Below are 26,206 nucleotides of genomic sequence, written 5' to 3' on the forward strand. Positions count from 1 at the left end.
CTGAGTGGACATGTAAAAACCACTCTTTGAAAAGTACATGTTTAAGAAATTGAAGTTCAAAAATCTTTTTTTCATGCCTAAAAATGAATAAAAATACTTAAGAAAAAAAAAATCCTGATTGAGGTTGTCATGCATGCATGACAGGGTTAAAGTACTTTCTTATTTCTCTCGCATTCTGTTCTGGAACAGTTGATAAGTTCATATATAGGCTCATGACATATTTTAATGGAATGTATGAAATGAAGTGAATACAGACTTAATAGCAATCTTTAATTGCATCAGATATCCTGTTAAATATTGATACATTCACTATATATGGCTTTAAAGCACATTTCCCTGTATGCATTTGCACTTAATTACCATCACTAGATGGTCAATTATTTCATTTTACAATTTTAACTTTCACTGAACCTGATGTTGATGTTTCACTCTGCTTTCTGTCTAAAACTCAAATGATTTTTGGAGTCAAGGTTGCTCAGACTCATCCAGAGGAGACACAAGCAGCTAAGTAGCTGCAGCCCCCCACCACCACCACCACTCCACTCCACTCCTCTCCCTTTCTTCAGCTGCCACCTATCTCATTTCAAGTGATGACTGGAGCACTAAGACAGCAATCAATCAGGAGTAATATGTTTGACTCAGCTAATCAATAGCACCATACAGTATATGTAGGCTAAGAAAAGAAGCTCTTAAATTATTGTGAAGCAGACAAGATCAGAACTGCCTGGAGGAAAGAGAGGTCTCCCTGCTATTAATATGAGAAAAGGAGACATCTCCAGGAAGAGGCTGTTTAATTTATATCTTCTGCTTCAAGCCATTATAGACTCCAATTCAAATCTACAGGGAAATAGAACTCTAGGTGATATTGACTGTAAAATCTGTTCAAGATGTCAACAGAAGTATTGCTTTAGTTACTGTAATTTGTAATATCTCAACACAGGCTTTACACTGCTGCTAGGTAAATGTAGTCCTCTATCAGGGTTGATGATGTTTACCCCCAAAAAATCCCACAGTAAAGCTAATTGAAGTCAATCAGTAATGTTGAAGCAAATGACTAATGGTGATCGTAGCAGCATTAACCGCAGCCCAACCAATCATAATCAAGACGGTGCTGATTAACATGCCGTGCTTCTGCATAAACAACCCTAGTGTTGGCTAACAACAGAAAGCACTCTGCATTAAATAACAATTACGTTTGCTAGGAGTGATTCAGCTGCTTTTTTCCATGACAATCAGAATCGTAAACTTGCAAATCTGGTATGTTCTTTAAATACTAACCCAAATTGTTCCCTTGTTTTACTTTTTTGTCCTTTTGGATTTATATGTGTGCATGCAAAAACTGCCCATAATCCTTCAAATATAGCACAGTCAGTGGTCTCCATTAGGACATCACTGACTGTTGTATGGACTACAAACAAATCTAACAGAAATCAATTTAAAAAGTTCTCCTTTTATCTCAAACAGCATTCTGTCTCACCTGTTATCCATCCTTTACATCACTTCCATCTTGTGGCCACAATTGGCTATTGTCCCTGGAAGCACACTTGTATGGTGGCCCTGAAAGGTCAAATGCACCAGCATAGAGAAAACGCTGCGAAAGCACACAACACAAAACGGACGTTGAATAAAACACAACAGAAATTGAAAATACACAACAAAAACTCAGAAAAGAAAATTTCAAAAAACACAATGGAAGTGTTTTTAAGGGAACCAAAAACGTGAGTTGTGGAAATGATAAGCTAATAGTTAACAACAAATAGCAAACCACAGTATTATACGAATCATGCAATTAAAACACACATTATCTTTTCACCCTCACAACAATGAAGAATCCTTTGTCTCAGTGCAGTCCTTTGAATGGTTTCTGTCCCTTTCGTAGCTGTTCCATCACATTAATATCGCCTCATAACCATTTTTTTCTACTTCTACTATGTTGTTGTTTTTTATTATTTCTGTTGTGTTTTATTCAACTTCCACTGTGTTCAGTGTGCTTTTACAGCATTTTTATATTTGCTGGTGTCAAAGGTGATTCTAGGTTCAAACTTTTAGGGGGGCTCAGCTCCTGATTATAATGTCATGCATACAGTGCCTTGTAATATATATTAAGAGAATATGATGTTTGTAATCAGTCCTTTTCACATTTGCAAACCACAGTTCAATTGGATACACATTACAATGTTACCTTCAAAAACAACCTAATTAGTTGCATGACCTATTGTAGTGTCTAAGAATAATTCAGAGAGAACGATCAGAGATTAAAATATATTCCAGCAGTTTTAGTCAAAGCCGAGGAAAAGGCACAGTCATTAAAGAAGTTACAGAACTATTTGTATCAAAGCAGACGAGGTGAGAAACATGCACAACATTATTACAGTCTCTTAACCACATAGAGACAGTCCACCAAATCACAAAGCACTTAAAGTAGCCATCTGAAGTACAGACACAGGAAAATCACCCTGCCACTCCAAATACCTGTACACAAATCAAAATGGTAATAGAGTTGTTTTATAATAAAGCTTTTGAATTCATACAATACAAATCCTCCGTTTATTATGCAGTCTCAGCCCAGAGCATCATGTACCCCAGTTTCCTGAGTGGAGAAAAGATTTGTAGTCCGTCACATCAATGTAGTAATAGCCATCCTGTTCGGACCGCATTTAGAGTGGTATGAATCCTGTAAAATGCTCCCATTCATTACAATATTTTCTGTTTAGAAGTAACTAGCTTCACTATTGTTCCCTCGTTCTTCCTGTTCTAGTACAACCTCTCTGTCCTCTCTTTCTCGCTCCATCCTCTTCAATCAGCTAGAATTGTATTTGCTGGAAAATTGTAAAAATATAACCTCATAATAAAGTAAGTTGAGGATCCATAACTGATACCAGTACATCATACAGTGCTGAGAGTCCCACAGCTATTTCTGGTTGTTTGCATTTGTATACTGTGGATAAAACACAGTATACAAACAGGGTATACAGCTGCTGCTAGCTCTCCTTTTACTTCTCTGAGATAAGAGTTACAAGTCCTACAACACATTAGCAAATAGACATGATCATCTGGATCATCAGCTTCTTTGATTTATCATCATAACAGAAACGTTTCTGTTACTGACCACCTTGACCAACATGTGTGATATAGAGATGATGGAGTGTCACGTAAAAAAAACCTTTTAATAAGTATTTTAGCATATCAGCCTAGATGATGGAGAAAAATAGTCAAACCCTGTTTAATAAAACAAGGAAGTTAAACAGGTGCAGGCTCAGTCAGCACTTTCAGATTAACATCTCAGAAAAATCACTAATGAAGTAAACCCACTGTTTTGCCAAGACAGAAACTTCGTTTTTCATTAATATTTTTAATACAACCTGTGACTATCGACAGTTGACCATGTCACACAATGCTCAAGCATAAGCTGTACTTTATGTCCATTTGAGAATTCTTCGGTCATGGATTCAGTACACATTCCACCCTCCTTGACAGTGTTGCTTATCACAAACGCCCCACTATGGTAATGGTACTCCCTGAATCCAATAAGATGATGCATGCGGCCACAGCAGAAAAAAAATACTTGGAAACATCTCAAGGAACATGACTGTGAAACTCTCCAGATCGTTATGAGATCAACAACCACAGGATGTACTGGAATAAGGCTAATCCATGGTGGCCAGACAGTAAACCTAATGACACTGTTGTTATTACATTGTTACACTGGTGATGTTTTAAGTGTCTAATTGCTTTCTTGTTTTGTTCAGTGAGGCAATCATTCATGCTGTATTGTATAGCTATCTTCAAAGACAGCTCATGAAGTATGGTGCAATATTAACAGATGATACAAAAAAACCCAACTGTATAATGACATCAACCATGCTACAGCGCTCCAGTATTTTCTGCATTCTTCTTACTGCAAATGATCATCAACAGTGACCCAGGTGAGACAGATCAGTGGCTTGCCTCTAATGACATTTTAATGAGAAACTAATGGGGGTTTCTACAGACAGACACCAGTGGGTTCGATGTGAGGTCAATGAGGCACGAGAAACACACTAATTTCTGCATCATAAAGGGTGTGCATAAACACAGTTATTGTTCTGCTCGACCCTCTGTGGAAGGCATTTTGCACTGAATGAGGTTTCACACTTGTTTTCTGGCAGGCCATGATCGCTGGTGCAATGATTAAAGTTTATTACGCGTCATACAACAATTTCCAAATGCAGAAATCATCTGTAATAAGAGGAAAGGCAGAAACTATTGTGTTCCCCATCTTTTTATGTTGATGCACTTGCCTGTGTGTCTGTGTATATACCTGTTCATTCTAGAAAAGAGAATTATTTCAGTCAGAATATCTTAATATTTCTCCATTTTTGTCTTTTGTGTCTCGGTATGTTCTGAATAGGTGAAGCATTTGGAACAAAAACGTGCAGTCTTGTGCTCTGTAAAGTTAAATATGCCTCTCTCCTCTCTGTTCCCATCACACCTAGTCAGACTAGTGTCAGACCTAGAAAACTCACTAGAAATCGTATCAGTCCATTAAATAACCATTATCAGTTGATATCACTCCCATAGATTTTGCTAGGAGCTCACCTCTTCCATCAGCTAGTTGCTCAGTGGGATGTTTTCACCTCATTTAAGCATGCCACTGCCACACTGTGGAAACATTATGTTTCCACTATAACATAAAATAGCAACATTCATCCATATAAGATGGTCTTTTGTGCATTAGAAAGTGGCAGAGGCATAAATCACATAATTTTTAAGGCATAGTTTTTCACACCTAGGAATGGCAAAACACAACAATAAGATGGTATCCTCTGGTGGACCAGTGGTCCTTTTACATGCTTTGCTTGGAAGATTTCTGCAGACTTTACATGTTTACATGAATCCCGCAATTTTCTTCATGGATATAGTGATGTCAAAGCGATTTTCTTTTAAGATCTGTTTTTTCCTGTAACCAACTTTGAACATCAATCTATTGGGATATGTAAAATTTCCAATAACAAAGCTAATTTGATGACATAGAAATAAAACATTCTCTTTGATTGATAAGTTACATAAAAGGTCTCGTTCTTACCATTATTTTAATATGAGCTTCATTTCATGATTCCTTTGACTTCCTTTCCTATTGTCAAATATGTCAAAATATTGTCTTTTTGACATAGTAATTTTGAAATGTTAGTGTTGTAGCTTATGGCTCTGAAATGAAAACCGTTTTCAATATCTGAACACAAATATACTGGGAATATTTATCAAAGAAGGCCCTGAAGGTCATGCATATAAAAATGCATTAACAGCGTCATGGCGGACGGCTGCCCCTCACTGAACCTGGCTCTGCTGAAGGTCTCTTCTTGTTAAAAGGGAATTTATTCCTTCCAACTGTTGCCAAGTGCTTGCTAAAAAACAGGGTTGTTTGATTGTCAAGAGTTTTTTCTGTCTTGTTGTAGTGTCTTTACCTCACAATATAAAGAACTTTGAGGTAACTGTTGTTTTGATTTGGCACTGCATAAATAATCCTGAACTGAATTACAAACACGCTATTTCCAGTCACACTGCATTATGCATCTTAACTGAAAATAAAAATTGACCCTCCCACTGCAACATGCCAGACACTGGTGATTGTCAGTGTGTCTCACTATAAAGCTTTGCTGCAAGGTCAACATAGAATTCTAGCATGCACAGCACAGCCTCTGATAATACTTTTTTCTGTAAGGGGTCATCAGATGAAGAATTCCCCATCGTGGTGTGTGTGTGCATATGTCTCTGTGTATGTTTGTGTATCCCAGCATGGTTTTCTTTACTCCAGTTGACCAACAGCAAAGAGTATGAGCAATGAGGCTGTGTTGTTAGAAGCTTAAATTGGTAGTGTGGGGTCAGAGGGCAAGCTGCGGTTAATGCTGTTCTAAATTGCCTTTCCCAGGAGGTTTGGCCCATCGAGATACTTGAGAAAGGTGGGAAGGTCATGCTGTGAGGAACAGCATGAAGGAAGTACATAGGAATCTCAAAGAAGCACATTCAAGGCCAGTTAACATCTCGACTGTGATGACCATACTTCCAACCTCTATGACAATCAAATGAATTCTGCAGAGTTTGCTAGTATATGCTTTCATTAGAAAGCAATCAGACACAAAGACAGCTCCGACAGCAAAGTACCTACAATTTACAATAAGCCAAGGTCTCTAGAGCAGACTGACTTTAGTGATTAGAGTCTCCGATGTCACTGTAGCAAAACTGAAAATTGCCTGTGAAAATTCACACAGCAAGATAAGGTATTTTGGGATTTAACAACTGAGCTCTACGAAACTGACTCCCAGTAAATTAGAGATCATGTATATTTTCCTAAAAAAAAAACTAAACATTTTTCTTAAACTGAGTTCAAGCAAGGTAATGAAGCTGTGCGAATCGGGACCAATCAGTTTATTTTCACGTTTGAATCTTGATAGTATAAAAGAGTGCCGGCAGTTTGAAAGGCTGAGCAGTTCCCTTTCGCTCAGCCACAAACACCTTTTTCCACCAACTGCAAGTTAATCTCAGGTTTTATGGTCTCTTTTCAACACTTATTATCAAGACCATTTGAATCAAGTTGTGAACAAATCTCATTAAATCTAATTTTTAAAAAAAACAAATAAACAGCATTGCTCAAAGTCAATTATTGCATCAAATAGACGTGTCCTAAACTAAGTGGAAACACTCCTCTACTTACCTGCCTATCCCAACTTACCTATTTCATAAACCCTATTTTTCACGAAGGTTAGCAGTGTACTGCAAGTTCACTACTCACCTGATTGCTCTGGAGGTGCCTTTGAGCCAAATGCTCTAAACAATTCAATTCAGTTTTATTTATATAGCACCAAATCACAACAACAGTCTCCAGGCAACACACAACACATAAAGAAAAGAAAGAGAGAGAAAAACAACACACACAGATGCACCACACTGAAGTCCTTACAGATGGAAACTCCACATAAATTAAAAGTTACCACACTAGAAATCCATGAAATTACTACTAATAATTCACACCTTCCACAAGCATCCCTCAGCCACAACCAGTTGTAGCAGATGGCAGCCTCTCCCTGAGCCTGGTGCTGGAAGTTTCTTCCTGTTAAAAAGGAGTTTTTCCTTCCTGGTCTCACCAAGTGCTTGCTCAAAGTGGATAATTTGATTTTAAGGTTTCCCTGTATTATTGTATGCAAATACAAATCACCTTGAGGCAACTGTTGTTCTGATTTGGCAGTATATGAATACAATTGAAATGAGCTGAAGTGAACAGAACAGAATTAAAATGGAATTGAATTGAACTAAACTAAACTGATTACTTCAGATTAAGTAACTTCAAATTCAAATGCTTTTTTGTCCTAACAACAAAACACAGAGACCAGGTCACATGGCCTGGTGTTTGGTGACCTAGTGTTTAGTCAGCACAATCAGTAGTGCAAATAAGTACATGGGTGAAAAAAATGGTGCATGCAACATTGTTTAATTGAAAAGCTCAAACCATAGCACAACTGAAATCCAAGATGTCTCAGGGAGGAGAGCCACACAGCAACTGAGTTATAAGGGCTTAAAAGCACTGACACACTGGCCTCAGGGGCTCATTCACCATACCCAGAGTATCTTACTGTTATCTGAATTCACTTTCACTAACATTGGCAATTAGTATAAATGGTCACACAAAGCTTGTTATTAACTCGTTTCCACTCACGTGAAAGGGAAAGGGATGGCATTGGCAGCAAGAGGGATCTTCCAGGAATGGTGAAGCTATCTTCTGGAGAATTAATTGGTCAATAGGTGGTGATTTCATACCATCTGATCGCTAATTATCTTATCTTAAACTGCATGGCAGGTTAGGTTTACAGCACAAGTTACCATGGCGATTTGTCCCCTGTAAGAAGTGAACCACCTTCAAATGACAGAAAAGCCAGGGTTAACCCAGAAGCTATCTTCTGTGTAGTACAGGCCTCAGATGTTGGCAGTGTCACTGATAGGAAACAAGCAGCACCAGCTCACCGATGGCTGCAAATGAGACTTGCCACATAAACAGGCAAGAAGGAAGGCATTATGGAGACACAGGCTTATTCCTTATATTTAAACAGCTGGGTTTATAACTGGTTTTAAAAAAAAGCAATTAATCTGAAATGGTCCTAGGGGAAAGAATCAAGAGGAGAGTTCAAAATATTTGAATCTTATTTGAAGGTCACTCTTTAGTAGAATTTTATTAGTTTAGAAAGTCTTGACGTTGGTGAGAATCCCCAGAAACTTCTTAGTGCAATATAAATCAATGTGTAGGGATGGAATTCACAAATCACGGCGGTTCTCATGATATCATATGTCACTATATAAATGCATTGGTGTATCATGGATTGTCTATGTTCAAATGCAAATTTTCATTATTGCCTAAATATATTGCTTAGACGATATGTCTTGATTTGCATCTAAAACCAGGTCACCAGCAGAAAGCATGTCAAAACTATTCCTGCTGTGCATCCCACTCTGCGTTTGCTCGGTTCTTTTCAAAATGAGGCAGAGCTGAATGTAACCTTGCACACAGTGTGTTGCGTCTGTGGACTTGCATAGTTCTCCCTTCAGTGCTCTCCACATTCACTTTGAATCTAACAGAACCAGGTCTACAGTGTTAAATATTTCATCATACCTTTCCATGTAACTGTTTTGTAGCGAGAGCAGCTAAGAAAACTAAAGAAAAAGAAGCAGGAGTAACTGCAAGGAGAAATCTAACTGACGTACATTTAAATCTTTCTGAGACTGCGGAAGTGTGTTTATTTCTTAGCTTACACACACTACTATGTATTCCACAACGCAAGGCAAGGCAAACATGCTATTAAATACATCAAGCAATTTACTGAGAAAGACTCTGGGAGCAAGAGACTCATATTTATCTTTTCTTTGAATCTGAAGAAAAGAAGCAGCACTGGCCTTCTACTACATTCAGGATCGAAGACTTCTATAGTGGATAAGCTGAAAAGAACCTCACAAAAATATACAAGCAGATGATCTTGTAGAGGTGGAAATGAATAGCAGACAGTTGCACTGATCCTTGGTGTAATTTACGAATGCAAGGGTTGAGAAGAATGACACTGAAAGCTCCTTCTGTCTGCACTGTGGAGCAGGAGCCATTACTGGCTATAGTGCTGTCAGCCGTTTGGCATCAGCTCCTTTGAGAATGAGGCTTTCAATCAATGTATGAAAAGCCAGTATCTCTGTGGAAAGAATGAGATAGAATAACTCATGATGGGGGCAGTGGCAGCAGTTGAGTGAGTAGGTGTTCAAAAGCAATGCAGCTGTCTAGAAGAAATTGTCTTGTTTTTATCCATGCCATCAGCCACTGCATTGTTTCTGGTAATGGTGGTTTTTTGGCTGCTGTCAGGCGTATTCACAAGCACAGCACATCTGACAGAAATTAGCATGTGTGGACTGTATTGTTAGGCTGGACTATATACGAGTATATGAGAGACAGTTATTTTCTAGAATTCCATCATTATATAAATGTTTAAAACCTGTTTAGTCAACATTAACTATACCAGGGATTTCACACATTTACATACAGTAACATTGGTTTTGATGCTTTAACAAAGCAGCATATTTATGAATGTTTCTATTGTTTCCCCTAATTTCCATTATTTTACACAAAAAATAAGATGTTGGTGATCCCCGAAAGTATAAAGTAACAGCAATAAATGAATGATTTTGATCTGGTACTAATGTAAGCCAGGTAAGCCATCTTAAAGTGTTGCAATATACCGAGTTGTATATAATGACATAATCTGAACTATAGTGAGCAACATGTAAACCTAACATGAATGTAGTTTTGTTGGCAACACATAACAACTCAAGATGCAGACATTTATGGGGGGGAAAATTGGTCCTGGTTTGTTAACTGCCAATGGAACCCATATTAGCATGGTCCCCTCACAACATGAATGTTTGAATCTGGTGGTTGGATCAGGCCTTTCCAAGTGGATGGTGCATATTTTCCATGTTTTTCCTATGAGTACTTTGACTTCCTCCCACTGTCCAGAGAAATCCATGTTAATCAAATTAGTGATTCTAAGTTGGCCACACATGTAATGTAATGTGTGTATGTGTTAGTCCCCATAGGGAAATAGTTCCTCTGCATTTAACCCATTCACCCAGTGAAGCAGTGGGCAGCCACCAATGCAGCGCCCGGGGAGCAGTGTGTAGGGACGGTACCTTGCTCATGGGTACCTCAGGGTAGCTGTTCAGTGGAGTCGAACCCCCGACCTTCCGATCAAGGGGCCACCATGTGAGGTAAGTGTATAGCTTGAACGATTAATAAGAGTAGAAAAGTACCATATGAATGCAATTCACTGTGGAAAGCTTTCATACTCATTGACAGCAGTTACGCTGTTTATCTGTTGAGTCCTATTCGATTTACCATCCATGTATCTGGGACCTAGTTTCATGAATTGTATGTTTGTATGCAATTGTATAAACAAATTGGTGTAATTTAAAGATAGCTTGGAAAACCTGAAATTGATTATTATTACAATAACAACTGTGGTCTTCTGATCTTTGTCAATCACCACTTTGTCCAGTTGGCATGCTAGCAGCTGCTTGTATGTCTAGAACTTGAAGTTGCACAGGACCTTAGGCATTTTGTTCTCAACCATCTTTGGTAGCGTCTCGTATCAGGACTTCTAATCCATATGTGGCACTATCACTTCATCCCTCTTTATGTACACGCTCCCAACTTGCATCTTACATCCTGCTGCTAAATGCTGAACAGCCTTTGGGGCATCTTTGCACAGTCTTCTTTGGTCCTGTCAGTTGTGATATTGTTATTGTCCTGCTATTCTGACCCCTTCAGTCTGGATTGCCTTCCCTCTCTTTGCAACCATTCTGCCACACTTTTCCAGTCCGAATGACATCCTTATGTCCTCATTGTAAATGCTTGTGAGTTAATATCTCACTCACTCCTGGAGTGAGGTCATCTATATGCAGGCGGCTGATGGTCACTCCATTGCTGAATCTATATCCATAGCCACTCTTAATGATGAACTGACTTTGGGCATCCTAGCCTATGCAGAACAACAGTGGGGATATCGCCTTGGCATGTTCTGCACTTGATGGTGACTTTGTGATTACCTTTGTGTTGGCCTCCAGTGTTGTTTTCCATAGTTCAATTGAGTTGATTTAGTGACTGACACACTATTAGGCTTGTACAGTGCCAAGCACTCTAGCATGCATGTGATGGGGTATTAGGTTGTATGCTTTCTTATTGTCAATTATGGGAGTTCTTAAATTGCTCTGCCTGGTCTTAGAGTCCTGGTATACTGCTATATTAACAAGGAGCTGGTGCTTTAGTCCTCTGGTGTTATTTGCAATGCATATAACACCATATAACACTCATGCATCAATACATGAGCTGTGCTCATGTATTGACTCGTGCCTACTGCTGTTTGGTTTCCAGCTTGTAGAGAGGCAATTAATCGGTGCGTACTTCAATGGTGTTGTACCCTTTTGGATATGCTTCATGATCAGAATTGTTCTACCCTATATTAGCCGGTGTGGATGAGACTCATTTGTTCTGCAAGGTGATCAAGTCCTGTTAGGGACTTCTGCTAGTAGGTGTGGAGACTGGCAGTTACTTTGCTAATCTGATATTTGTAACTTTACTTACAATTGAAAACAACAAAATCAAGAATGAGAAGGCTCCTGTTTTTGTAGCCAGTGGTACAGAACTTTTACAAGAGCTGAGACAAGAGACTGATGTTTCATATACCTAAGCTTTGGATTTTCTGATGCAATCAGTACCTGTATTTTACTGCAGATATTATGGGGTTTTAGTGACCACATTTTATACTTAAATATAAAATAGGGATTCTGGGTTTTAGCAGGTGCGGCGCTGTATTTTAATTATTTTGCAGCTTAATTATTTTCCTAAACAATAATCCAATGAACGTGCACATCATTAGGATATTTTTCTCTGACACATCCATTTTAGCTTCCGTGATCTGTCCTCATGTCTGATGTGTAATTCACTCACTCAACAGACATGAGGAAAAGTTTGTCAGGCTGTTATTTGCAATGTGGGAGTTTTGAATAGATTCCTTTATGGAAACAGGTGCCAACTTCTGTAGGTGAGCAGAACTGTTCTCCTCACTTCCACTAGCCATTCAGAGCACAAAGTACCCATCTCCAGCCAGCAGCACTTCCTCTGTATTTCTGAATAAGAACAGATCTTATTCAATAATACTGTATGACTAAAACTGAAAAGTTCTAGATTGGACTATTCAGACATGCAACACTACACAGAAGTTGCAGTGTTGCTGCAAGGAAACTTCAGACAGTCAGTGAAAAAGATTAAACTAACAGGCGCGTCTTTAAAGACAGAGAATGCTCTCAGTATTACTGTTAGGTAGGAAAACAACTCTACGCAAAGGTTTGCATGCCTCAGGCACTCAAGCATTCATTTTATTTTTGCAGATGTACAATGCAGAGCGTTTTTCAGTGACTTTTTTTCTTAGCTCTTACTGCTCTTCTGTTGTTCATCTGACAACTCACAAGGTAAATAATGATGCAGCTGATTTCTTCTGACAGGGTTCTGTGTCTCAGCCCTGTATTTGCTTGTTTTATGTTTATTACTGCAAGACTGAGAGCCTGGGGTGCTCTGTCAGTGGCATTTTACTTGGTGAGTTCATTTTATACACACTCATTTCAAAACCTCATCTCTACCTTTCATTTCCATGTAAGTGATTAATACACATTCTCCTCAAACTCTCCTTTGCCATACAACTGAATGAACTTTGTGCAAAGCTGTACTTTAAAATGAAAAACCCATCATTATGTGTGTTTATAATATCTTTTATATACTCTGCATTCTAACAACACAAACCATCTTTGCTGACTCATTCAACAGCACAGTGAATAATCATTATAATGTCCGTGAAGAGGAACAAAATACCTAAAGTGGCAAAATGAGAGCATAAAGCATGTTGCACATCAGTAGAGATTTGTCTCTTTCTCCTCATTCATAAGACATTGTTTTCCCACAGCAGCTTGGAGAGCCTTCTTTCTCAGCTTAAAGTAAATTGCTTGGCTCAACCCATCTGGAGAGCAGAATGGACAAACTTTGGACAAACTGCCCGAAATGCGTTGACAGAGACATTTCAGGGTTTTTGAGTCATTCGGCGCTCCAGATGGGTTGATTGCATTAAAAATTTTAATTGTGTTAATCGCAATGACAGCAGCCCTAATTTTTTGTATTTATTTATTTATATATGTTTGTTTGATTTATTTGTTTGTTTTTTCCAGTCCAGTAGGTATACCTATATCTATACCTATATAAGTACAGGGTGGGCCATTTATATGGATACACCATAATAAAATGGGAATGGTTGGTGATATTAAAGTCCTGTTTGTGGCACGTTAGTATATGTGAGGGGGCAAACTCCTCAAGATGGGTGGTGAATGACCATGGTGGCCATTTAGAAGTCGGCCATCTTGGATACAACTTTTGTTTTTCCAATAGGAAGAGGGCCATGTGACACATCAAACTTATTGGTAATGTCACAAGAAAAATAATGGTGTGCTTGGTTTCAACGTAACTTTATTCTTTCATGAATTATTTACAAGTTTCTGACCACTTATATAATGTGTTCAATGTGCTGCCCATTGTGTTGGATTGTCAATGCAACCTTCTTCTCCTACTCTTCACACACTGATAGCAACACCACAGGAGAAATGCCAGCACAGGCATCCAGTATCTGTAGTTTCAGGTGCTGCACATCTCCTATCTTCACACCATAGACAATTGCCTTCAGATGACCCCAAAGATAAAAGTCTAAAGGGGTCAGATTGGGAGACCTTGGGGGCCATTCAACTCGCCCACGACGACCAATCCACTTTCCAGGAAACTGTTCATCTAGGAATGCTCGGACCTGGCACCCATAATGTGGTGGTGCACCATCTTGCTGGAAAAACTCAGGGAACGTGCCAGCTTCAGTGCATAAAGAGGGAAACACATCATCATGTAGCAATTTCAAATATCCAGTGGCCTTGAGGTTTCCATTGATGAAGAATGGACCCACTATCATTGTGCCCCATATACCACACCAAACCATCACTTTTGTTGTTCCAACAGTCTTGGAGGGATCCATCCAATGTTAGTGTCAGACCAATTGCAGTGGTTTTGTTTGTTAACTTCACCATTCACATAAAAGTTTGCCTCATCACTGAACAAAATCTTCTGCGTGAACTGAGGGCCCTGTTCCAATTTTTGATTTGCCCATTCTGCAAATTCTGTGCGCCGATCTGGGTCATCCTCGTTGAGATGCTGCAGTAGCTGGAGTTTGTAAGGGTGCCATTTGTGAGTAGCTAATATCTGCCGAAGGGATGTTCGACTAATGCCACTCTCCACTCTCTCTGCGGCAAGTGCTACGCTGTGGGCTCTTGCTGAATGAAGCTAAGACAGCCACTGATGTTTCTTCATTAGTGACAGTTTTCTTGCGTCCACATTTTGGCAAATCCAACACTGAACCAGTTTCACAAAACTTAGGAAGCAGTTTGCTGACTGTAGCATGGGAGATGGGTGGTCTCGTAGGGTGTCTTGCATTGAAATCTGCTGCAATGACACGGTTACTGCGTTCACCAGATATCAACACAATTTCGATCCACTCCTCACGTGTTAACCTCTTCGACATGTCAACGGCTGTGAACAAAGAGAAACTTGTAAATAACTCATGAAAGAATAAAGTTACGTTGAAACCAAGCACACCATTGTTGTTCTTGTGACATTACCAATAAGTTTGATGTGTCACATGGCCCTCTTCCTATTGAAAAAACAAAAGTTGTATCCAAGATGGCCGACTTCTAAATGGCCACCATGGTCACCACCCATCTTGAGGAGTTTGCCCCCTCACATATACTAACGTGCCACAAACAGGACTTTAATATCACCAACCATTCCCATTTTATTGTATCCATATAAATGGCCCACCCTGTATATCTTTACAGTGCACCACTGCAAGACTGCACCAGCTGACAAGTTCCTACAACCCTCTATTACTAAACAGCATTTTCTCAAAATCTACTTCAACTGTACCAAGTAAAATATAGACATGTTTTCATCACTATTTTAATAGTTTATTGTTTTCACTGTATACTGTAAATTTGATAGTCCAAGTAAAACAAACAGTTACCTTTTTACACAGCTAGTGGAGTCACAGAAACAAAAGCAAAAAGAAAAGGTTTAAAAATGTAAAAAATAAAATCCCCATGCACTCTATTACATTTCAGTTAATATCAACAAACTGGACCTAGACACTTCTATTACACAGCGATTCTGTTGTAATAGATACAGAATTGTTTCGCTGAAATATGCAAGGCCTTCCTTGAAATTGATGATTCCTTTCCAGATGTGCAAGCTGGCAATTCCACAGGCACTGATGCATCTTCATACAATCAGAGATGCAGGCTTTTGAAGAGTTGATAACACCCAGATGGCCCCTCTCATCTTTAGGCCAGAGGATGCAGCATCCAGTTTTTCCAAAATGAATTTCAAATTCAATTTGTCTGACCACAGAACAATTTTACACTAAGTTCATTTTAAATGAGCTTTCGACCACAGAAGATGGCAACAATTTCTAGCTCATGTTCACCTAGTACTTCTTTGCATGATAGAGCTTTAATTTATGGATGGTTGCATGGAAAGACATTAATTTCTGTAAGTGTTCCTGATCTGTCATCTTTATGACAGAATCATGGCTGTTTTTAATGCTATGTCAACTGCGGGCCAAAAATAATGGGCAACTTTTTGTGATTTTTGGCCTTGTCCTTTGCAAGCAGACATTTCAAAGTTTTCACAAATTTATATTGAGTAATAATATTCTGAAATTTTTCCAGACTGCAGTTTTTGCAGATTGGTAAATTTCTGCCCGTCTTTACTTCTGAAAATCTCTATTTTCTTTTTTACCCAATAATGCTACTGACCTGGATCTCATCCATGCATGCTTCAAGTGGGGGGCAGGGCTGTGGCTACCCACACCTACTATCAGATAGTTACATGGATAAACCTTTTGAATACAAGCGTTTGCACCTTACGGCGTTTTTGGTCACTGAAAACGAAGATTTTTGAAAACTCCATTTTTGCATTTACGTGTGGACTAGAAAAACGGAGAAAACGCAGCGTCAAAGGTGTGCGCATTTTTTGACGTCACACTGTGCGCCACGTTATTGTTTCAGTGAAATGAATTTCTACAATACTGTTACTGTTAATTCTACTCTCTGCAGTGTTTAAATGCTTACATATACACACAGTTACTGTCCCTCCACACATACGACTCGGTTCTGCTTCTATGCCCCAGCTTTGTTTACTTTTTCCCACCGAGGCTTCTAGACTTCTGATTGGCCAGCATTTCTGCACAGTTAGGAATCTAGCGCCACCTGCTGCTTTGGCATGTTCATAGCAGCGTTTTCCTTCATTTCTGCCTTTACGTGTGGACGGGATTATTTTTTAAAATGGAAAATCTCAGTTTTCAAAAATACCCGTGTACGTGTGGACGTAGCCTCAGTCTCTGACTGGAAGTGCTAATTCGTCATTCGGCTTTTGTCAGACTAAAGTAACTGTTAAAACTGTTTGAAAAGCTAAGCTATACAACAAGGAGAGATTGAGAATTTCCTTTTAGTTCTCAGTTTATTTGATATTGACAAAAGTTAGTCAGTTTTGTCTGTTCTTCTGTAAAACAAACTAAGATTTATTTTTAGAATTAATATTTTGTTTCTAAGTGGAATTGACAATTTAGTCTGTTTCGTTTGTTCTATTTTGAAACTTAAACGCTTTAGCGGCTGCCTTTTGTGCAGTTTGCAATATTTGCCTTTATTTACCTGAAAAAGTCTCATGTTCCTTAAGTACATCTACCCTGTTGAACTTATTATGGGAAATAAATATTTAAATAAAAACAAGCTGCTGATTATTTCACATTTTACTTGTGAGCAACGGCACATTTAAATCTTACAAATATAGTTATTTGGCTTATATCGTGATAGATATCGTTATCGCCTGAAATGAAAAAAACATATCGTGATATGAAAAAATCTCATATCACCCAGCTCTACTAGGAATTAAGGAAGAAAGTTTCCAGCTGCTATAAAAATAGTGCCAGATGCAGTCCTTTTTGAAACTGTTAGAATATGCAAATGGTGATCGAGACGTTCAGTAAACAAAAATTCAGAGTAAAACTTAAAGTAATATTTAATAATAACAAATTATATAAGTGAACACTCTCTGAGGGCTGCAGTGAACACACAAATTAACTTGGTGTCAATACCAGAAAGAACAAAAGGGGAGAACAGGTCAGTGTCACATAATGGGAAACAATCACTTTGTCAGGATGAGGTCGTGGACGAAAGAAGGAGGACCCAAACGCTGGACTCACAGGTAGGTGAAGATTGGTGTTTTATTGTCAACGGAGTGAACAAACAGAACAGAAGTAGGAAACGGCTGGCCGGCTGGACGACTGACTGAATGGATGAATGAAAGACTGACTGACAACTGACCGGCTGACCTGACGGAACTGAACAGAGGACAACCTAACAGCGGCGAGAACAACATCACAATAACATCAATGACACGACATTGGACTGGTTGAACTGAGGGACATAAATACACAGGCTGAGTGATGAGAGATTAGAACCTGGTGAGTACACAGCTGAACATAATGACCTAATGATAAACGGGAAGAGGACGGAACATAATGCACATGGACCAAGGCTAACACAATAAAACAGGAGGTGAAGCAGACAGAATATAAACAGTGAACATGAACTAAGAATACTGGGTCAAAGACCCAGAAACCCTGACACACTTAAATAATAAATAGTGAAAATCCTTTTGCTATTAACTCACTGGTCACTGGTAGAGGTATAAAGAAATGATCAAAAACAAGGCAAACTCCAAGTTTTACATTGGCATCCATAATTAACCAAAATACACACTGATTATCTTCATGAAAATCACAATGAGCCAGATAATGATATGAAGCACTACAACAAATTCTTATTTAACCTCCTAGGACCTGGCGTCCACATATGTGGGCATCACATTTTGGGATGTCTAGACGAAAATACTTAATTTTTCTCTACATGGGTCTGGTATCCACTTACGAACATGAAAGATTCCCATATGGAAAAGAAATAGTAAAAACGTATATGTGATTACTCATGAAAGTGGCCACTTTCATGAGTAAATCATATAGGCTTACATGATTTACTCATGAAAGTGGCCACTTTCTCATTACTTTCATACATTGTTTTAGTAAGTATCCAAAACATACAAGTTTCATTATATAATTTTTCAAGGGATCTTATATCTGTTTTCACTCTTATATGCTTTTCATACAAATTTCACACAAGACAGATACAAACTTTATAAGATTTATATATATCTTTTCCATATGGGTTAACTGTGAATTATAAAGTAAAGACTAGAATATGTTTTGTTGTTATGACTGATGCATCAAGCAACAGAGAAATTGTACAGTGGCAGAAACCAAAGTAATATTATTTATTTGTAACTTTACTGTATAAAGAGCTAACATCTCCAAAATGTCAGGATTAGTTAGTCATTACAACAAGTGTTTGTGAACTAAAAATCAAGAATGTGGGATCCTGTTTGTCCATGATTTGGAGAGCCCAGCACTGCTCCCGACGCAGGGAAAAGCAATTAAGCAGGGGAGACCTACCTCGGCACTTGTGCAGGTGAAACCAAAGGGAAGATTTGCTTCACCATATTTTCTAGTCTTTGGCTTAGAATGAAGTTGGTTTGGAAACATATTCAGCGATGCTTCATCTCCTGCTTTGCGTTTGTGTGGGAGCCCCGTGCTAGCAGTGCCCAAGCGTTGTTTTTATTTTTTGTTTTTTTCGCTTTTCATACCCCCCCAATGGCTCTGCGGGCCCCACACTTTTTCTGTCTTGTCTACTCACTTTTCCTCTGCTCAGTTATTCTCTTCCTCCTCCATAACCAAGACTCTGCCTTTCTGTGACATGATTTTAGCCAAGCTCGGTTTTTGCCCACCCCGCCAACCCAGGCAGCTCTGTTTACCTTTAGAATATAGATTTAAATTAGTGGACAAAAAAGGAGGATTACTATCACAGCCTTTACTGACAAGTGTTATTTCTCTCATTCTCTTCCAAGGACAACAGAAATGTGTGACACAAAAATAGCGACTTCCCTTGTCTGTCTACCTTTAAACAACAAACTATGACCCTCCTCCCTCTCCTCACCAAAACAGCTCACTGGATGTGAAGCAGCAATCTAAAAGAGAGCCAAGCTGTCAGAGTCCTAATCATTGTGGAGAGGCCTTTGGCTCTGTATGCACAGAAGAAGCCAGCCCCAATTAGACAGGTGTACACTGTCTGCCAGTGCATGAAGGAAGAGCGGACAGGGCCTGTCTTCTGTATAAACAATGGCCATGCGCCACTGCTGCTGGATCAATGCGCCTCCAGTACCCAGTGGACTGGACTTAGAGGCAGCAGCAATGGCTGAGATGGACAGATGAGATGTTGACAGAGAAGGAAATGAGCAATCACCCAGGAAATGAGAAGCAGTTACTGTCGATTACAAACTTGTCAAAGCTGCTCAGTTGATGTTTTCTGAGTAAGATTTTGATAAAAGACAAAGAGAAGGCTATATATTCGTCAACTATAAAAAATAACAAAGAGAGATTGGACATCCTCTGTAGCTAAAGAGAGTACAATTTTTAACAAATTTGACAAAACTGTTCTTTAACAAATAAAGAGACATAAAGAAATCCCTGAGATCAGACAAAATATGCATCAGCATATAAGTCATTTGCAGAAGTGGGAAGCAACGAAGTATAAATACTATACCGTGCTTAAGTAGAATTTTCAGGTATGTGTACTTTACCTGAGTAGCTATTTTCTGACAACCTTTTCCTTTAAGTTTGTACATTTTTAAAACAAGTATATGTACTTTCTGATCCTTACATCTTCAAAACAGGCATATGATTGTATTTAGTATTTCACATCACTGCAGGCCTTGAAACATCAAACCGGTTTAAGTCGAAACAGTAACACATGAAAGGCGAATAATCACCAGGGCATCTCATAAAAAGAGATAAAAGAAGCAAAACCATGCGCCATAGTCAGGGGTTAAAATGGGCTGTTGTTTTTTCTTTTGTTTGGCCCAACACCAAAACAACTGCAGGTACTTGGTACTGGCATACTAGCTAACCCTACAAAAGTGGAAACATAAAGGCAAACATAAAGGGAGTAATGTTTTTTAACACTCTGGTCAATTCAAATGCAACATTTCTATCACCTTGACAGCCATCAGCAAACACAAACTATCTATGTGTAGTTTGTTGCACAGTGTGTCTGCTAGCTAAAAGTACAGCTTCTCTTGGACGAAAAGAATGAGAGCTAACTTCACTCAGAGATGGAGAAAGATAAGAAAGACAAGATATGAGAGGAAGAAGAGAGGTAATATTTAAATTTAAACATCCTAAACATCAAGTTTCACTGGGAAAGTTCACTCTGCCAAATAAGATCTGAACCACTGCAGTGCAGTACTCCCAACACCCACCAACTGCTCTAACCGAGAAACTAAATTTTATGATCCACTGAATCAAAGGCAGCAGTTAAACCTAAAAGCACAATAATAACATTCACCTGAGTCGGTTGCTAAAAACACATCATTAAAAACTCTTAAAAGGGCAGATTCAGTACTGTGTAAAGCTTTAAGACCAGACTGAAAACCCTCTAAAATACCATGTTCCTCTAAAAAGGACATTAAATGCTTGTAAACTACCTTTTTAAGAGTTTTTGAGATAAAAGGCAGTTTGGAAATATGCCTGTAATTTGCAATAATATCAGGATCAAGAGCAGGTTTCTTGAGCAGAGGCTGAATTACTGCACATTTACAACAGCTCCAACACCAGACGACAAATGACTTTTTACAATGGAATGTACAAATGGTGCTATGGTGAGTAAAAAGCTCTTTGAAAAATCATGGAGGAAGAGCATCATATAGGGAACCTGAGGGCTTCAGGTGAGAAACCAACTCCTGCAGGCTGAGCAAAGAAACTGTCATAACTGGTAGCAGAGCAAAGGACACGGATAGAAGGGTCAAGAGCAGAATAGGAAATCTGCGCTTTCACACGTGATACTTTATCAATAAAAAAGTTTAGAAATTTTTCACAAATTTCCTGAAAGGACTCGACACCAACAGCGCATGAAGGACCATCTCAATAGTTTTTAATAAAGCATGAGGCTTACATCAATTTGCCTGAATAATAGCAGCAAAGTGTTTCCTCTTAGCGTCATATCTGGATTTAAGAATTACTGGAATTACTGCAGTTCTGATTAAAAACAACAGAGAACTGTCCAGCAGTGGAAGGGTTAAAACATGACAGCACCCAACAACTGCAGCAGGACAAGGGCAGCACACCTGAAGGTTGAAGTCCCCAGAAATAAGGACATGATTGTGTTTTGGCATAATTTCAGCCAACAGATCAGAAAAATTAGTTAAGAAGTCCTTATTGCTTTCAATCTGGTTTTAAATCATTACATAGCACTGAGACAGCACTTTTAAGGATTTTTAACGATATTCTCTTAATTATGGATTCTGGCAGCCCTGCTGCCCTTTTACTGTTGGACTTGTCAGCAGCTTTTGACACGGTTGACCACGACATTCTGTTATCACGGCTAGAATCGCATGCTGGCCTAAAAGGATCTGCCCTTCAGTGGTTTCGCTCCTACTTGACAGAAAGGTTCTTTTATGTCAATATGGGCCCCCACAACTCCAAATTAGCTCCTCTTAAATACGGCGTTCCTCAAGGCTCTATTTTGGGTCCCGCCCTCTTCGCACTCTATTTGCTGCCATTGGGCTCCATCTTCTCGCGGTACAGCATTTCATTTCATTGCTTTGCGGATGATCTACAGATTTATCTACCTTTAAAATCAGGATCAGATCAACCGCAGCTCTTATTACGCTGCCTTGACGATGTTAAACAGTGGTTATCATTAAATTTTTTACAGCTAAACGAAAACAAAACTGAGGTTGTCATTTTTGGCAATTTCAATCATATCGACAGCACGTTGGGTACCCTCTCCTCGTATTGTAAAACACATGTAAAAAACCTCGGAGTTTACATTGATGGTTCTTTTAAATTGAATAAGCAGGTGAGTGCAGTAGTTCAGTCCTGTTTTTTTCAGCTAAGACAGCTAGCCAGGATAAAGCCATACCTTCCGGCTGACGTCTTCGAGCGTATCATCCACCTTTTTCTTACTTGCAGATTGGACTACTGCAATTCATTGTATTATGGCCTAGATCATGCCACCATCCATCGCCTTCAGATGGTTCAAAATGCTGCTGCTCGCCTGCTAACCGGTACCAAACGGAGAGAGCATATAACCCCAATTTTAGCCTCTTTACACTGGCTCCCTGTCCCCTACAGGATCCAATTTAAACTCTTACTTTTTGTTTTTAAGTCACTCAACGCCCGAGCCCCCCCCTACTTGTCAGAGCTCCTCTCTGCCTATGCTCCAGGAAAACCCACGAGATCTAGTTCAAAACTATTGTTGTCCATTCCACGGACTAACCTCAAATCTCGTGGTGATAGATCCTTCTCTGTGGCAGGTCCCAGACTTTGGAATAGTCTCCCCTTTAATATTAGATCTGCTCAAACTCTTGAGCAATTTAAATCTTTACTAAAGACACACTTTTACGCTCTGGCTTTTAACACATTATGACCCAAGCATTTTGGATTTATCTGAATTAGTTAGTATTGTTTCAATTTTTCTATTTTATTGTTTCTATTGTTATTATTGTATTACACTGTAGTTTTTAATTTTATTGTTATTGTTAAGCACTTTGTGCAGCATCGGCTGTTGGAAATGTGCTATATAAATAAATCTGACCTTGACCTTGACCTTGACCTTATTGTATTTGGGGGGTCTGTAAACCACAACACAGAGCACTGTGTGAGAGCGACTCAGCTCAAACACACGCAGTTCAAAGCTACTAGGTGATGTTGATAAGGACAGTGGTTTACATTTATACTGCTTCTTTACAACAACCGCTAGGCCTCTGCCCCATATTTGAGCAGAGTTTAAAAAGCAGCGGGCATCCGCTACAAGTTCTGTGAATGCGCTGGACTCACTAGCACTTAACCATGTTTCAGCTATACAGAGGAAATTTAGTCCTTGGGTGATAAATAAAAGTTGTATTACTCAACAATCTAGTGTTCACAAATCCAAAAACAAATCCAATCAGCACATTTGTGGCTGACTGTGAGACCCCACACAGCAGCTGCAGGTTAACCCCACACTGACAAAGATGAGGAGTGAAGATCCTACACGGCTGGAACATCTGATCCAAGCCAACAACAGGCACCAGCCAGGTGTCAATGGGATCCACGGGCACAGATCCATGTTCATTCCAAGGAGCCGGGGAAGGGCACACCAAGTACGCCTTAAGCTTCACAAGCAGACCACTGCGCTTGCACCAACTTCTGAAGCGCTTTTGCCATGAGACTGAGGCCAGGGTGCGAGAAAGGTGAGCTGGAATCCCAGATAGGAGTGGAGACAACGCCTTATGTCCAGCATAGTTGCATTAGTAAGTTCACTGGCAAAGAGTGGAAGCGCCATCTTGACAAACTATTGAGCAAAAATTAATTGAATTGAACTGAAGACGTAGACAGGTCAGTTTGCTCTACTATGAATAATTTAAAATAAAGAATAGCGTGTCAACGGTGCAAAGTAGCTGTTGTGCCATTGGCCAGAGTAAGGTTACCTTGAGTGTAACAGAGATGAATTTGAAGTTAAGCTGATGATGCTTAGGTTCATTTATTGAATTCCACCTTCACACTAACATTATACTGTCTAGTATAATGTTGTAAAACCGGTTAATATTGGTTTTAACCGGTTTTACATGGTGCACCGTGAACATTTAAAAAATAATAATAATAATAATATTTTATTTTTTTTTACTTTTTCACTTTTACTTGAGTAAAGAAGTTGAATATGTACTTCAACTTTTACTAGAGTATTTTTAATACTAATATCTGCACTTGTACTTAAATAAAGAATGTATATATTTTTGCCACCTCTGGTCATTTACTGCACAGCGTCAGACCTGTCAGGCTACAGGCCCTCCACCTTTGAGTGAAGCCATTCCTCCTAAGCTGGGCTTATACTCATCTCAAAAGCAATGTTTTAATATTTAGGCTCAGCTGTGACTGTGATTCTGCACAAGACTGTCTCTTCCTTCATGGTGTCCGATATTCATGGACTCCTGCCTGTGCATCCCCAGCTACTTACCTAAAGAACTCACCCATCTTGCTCTGTGGAACTCCAGATCATAGGCAAAACATCTCTAGCCTTCTAGCATGCAGCTTCTCCCATACAGCCAGCCTCTGACAGAAACTCTTCTCCCTGCCCAATCTAAACCACAGGTCTCTGGTAACCTCAGCTCCAGTCACCCCTGCAACTAACCTCCCTTAGAAACACACTCTTCGGATTTCAAGGAATGTTTCAGTCAAATATTCAGTTATTTGCCTCTGCCTGTACTCCTGCCTCTACTAATTCTCCCTCTCCCCTTTTACAGACTCCCTGAAAGCCACATAAAGGTATATATGCCACACCTTAATTCAGTTTTTTTTTCATCACTGTTGAAGCTTGTAAATAACCCACTTTCTTGCACAACTCGTTGTTTTGCCTGCTCCTTAGGTCTACCCACTTCCACAAGCCATCACAAAACCAAGGATGAGAAGAAGAAAAGGGCTTTGGGTAAAATTTAAATATGGCTACATGTTAATGCCACTCATGCAGGTTTAACTGCTTACCTGATTGGATTTAGACACAAAAACATCTGCTGAGTTTAGACAGGATAGTCGCAAAGAACAAAAGCATCCATGATGAGGGAAAAGTTTAGAAGAATGAAAAAATTGGTTCTCATGGTAAGGTATGATGAAAGCATTGCATGTAGTTTTTCTCTGTGTGTTTTTTGTTTGCTTGTTTTTTTTGAGTTGTGAACCTCTTAGTGGAAACCACAACCATTTGCTGATCACATTTATTTATTTATGACCATAGTGCACCATCTTTGAACGGCTTGGGCAGGATTATGCAACACGTCGAAATTCTTTTATCATCACGTTTTTAAACATGAACCAGCAGAGTGCAGTGATCCACAGTCACCAGACTTCAATTTGGGAAATGGGAAACTGGCATCAAAAAGGTGCTGCCTGCAAACCGACAATAACTGTTTGATGCTAACATGTCAACAAGGAGCAGAATTTCTGCTCTATGTTCATGCCCATTGTTGAGTGTATAAGCTCAGTGACAAGGTGTCACTAAGCAAGTAGAGCGTACAGTTTAAAATAAAGTAAATAATTTGTTCATCATTGGTGAAAACCTTTGGAAGGTCAAACACAGGGGAGAAGCCAAAAGTAGCTTTTACCTAAAATAAATGGTGCAAGATCCAAAATAGATTGCTTGAGGCATAGCAGCAAACCAAATATGACTGACACTGACTATTGATTTGCAAGAAATACCCCAAGGTGCTCTTGGATTGATGTTAAGTGACAGCTATCAATTAGGCCATGCTAAGGATTAATGTACCAGTTTGAAATTCAGACTGTTAGGGTGGACTTAATTGTGTCTGTGTGCAAAACTGGATTCAGAGAATTCTTTATTGTCAGATTTAAAGTCAAAAGAGACACTCTCAGCTCAATGTGTGACTCTTCATGAATGTTCTGTAAAGGCCACATGAAGCAGCATTCAGAGATGTCAGGATGTGGGATGTGATGGTGACATATAAAGCAGATGCAATTCAAAATGCATCATCTGCCATTTGCATCATATTTAATTTAACTCAGAGACTCTGTCATGGGAAATAGCAAACTGGAGAGGACCCAAAGATATTGTAAAGCAGATGAATGCAGCCTTAGGAAACCAGCTTTGATTGACAGAGATGAGGGTAAATACTTCACAAGAGCACTGTTCACTTCACAGGGACTGCTATCCAAAGAGAGAAGAGGAGATGGAGAAAAGGGAAAATGAGAGTGCTCCACCTCTCCACCCCCTCAGCTCCTCTCTGAAGGTGTCAGCAGTTGTATGTAAAGAACCAAAGCCGCTATTTCCTGTGAGAGGGAGCAGCAGTGAATTTTGATAAATCTCATTTCCAAGTGAGTGCTTTAAAGAGGAAAAGGCTGGGAGACAATTA

General features: G+C 39.2%; 1 protein-coding gene across 1 annotated transcript in view; it reads right to left on the reverse strand.

Annotated features, from left to right (window-relative positions):
- sez6b (seizure related 6 homolog b) overlaps nt 1-26,206 on the reverse strand; it is a 241,983-nt gene that overhangs the window by 209,128 nt on the left and 6,649 nt on the right. The gene's annotated exons all lie outside the window — the stretch shown is intronic.

Source organism: Diplotaxodon limnothrissa, linkage group LG14 (genome assembly GCF_057381915.1).
Source record: "Diplotaxodon limnothrissa isolate DT_005_m linkage group LG14, D_limnothrissa_male_GT1.1, whole genome shotgun sequence".
NCBI classification, from domain to species: domain Eukaryota; kingdom Metazoa; phylum Chordata; class Actinopteri; order Cichliformes; family Cichlidae; genus Diplotaxodon; species Diplotaxodon limnothrissa.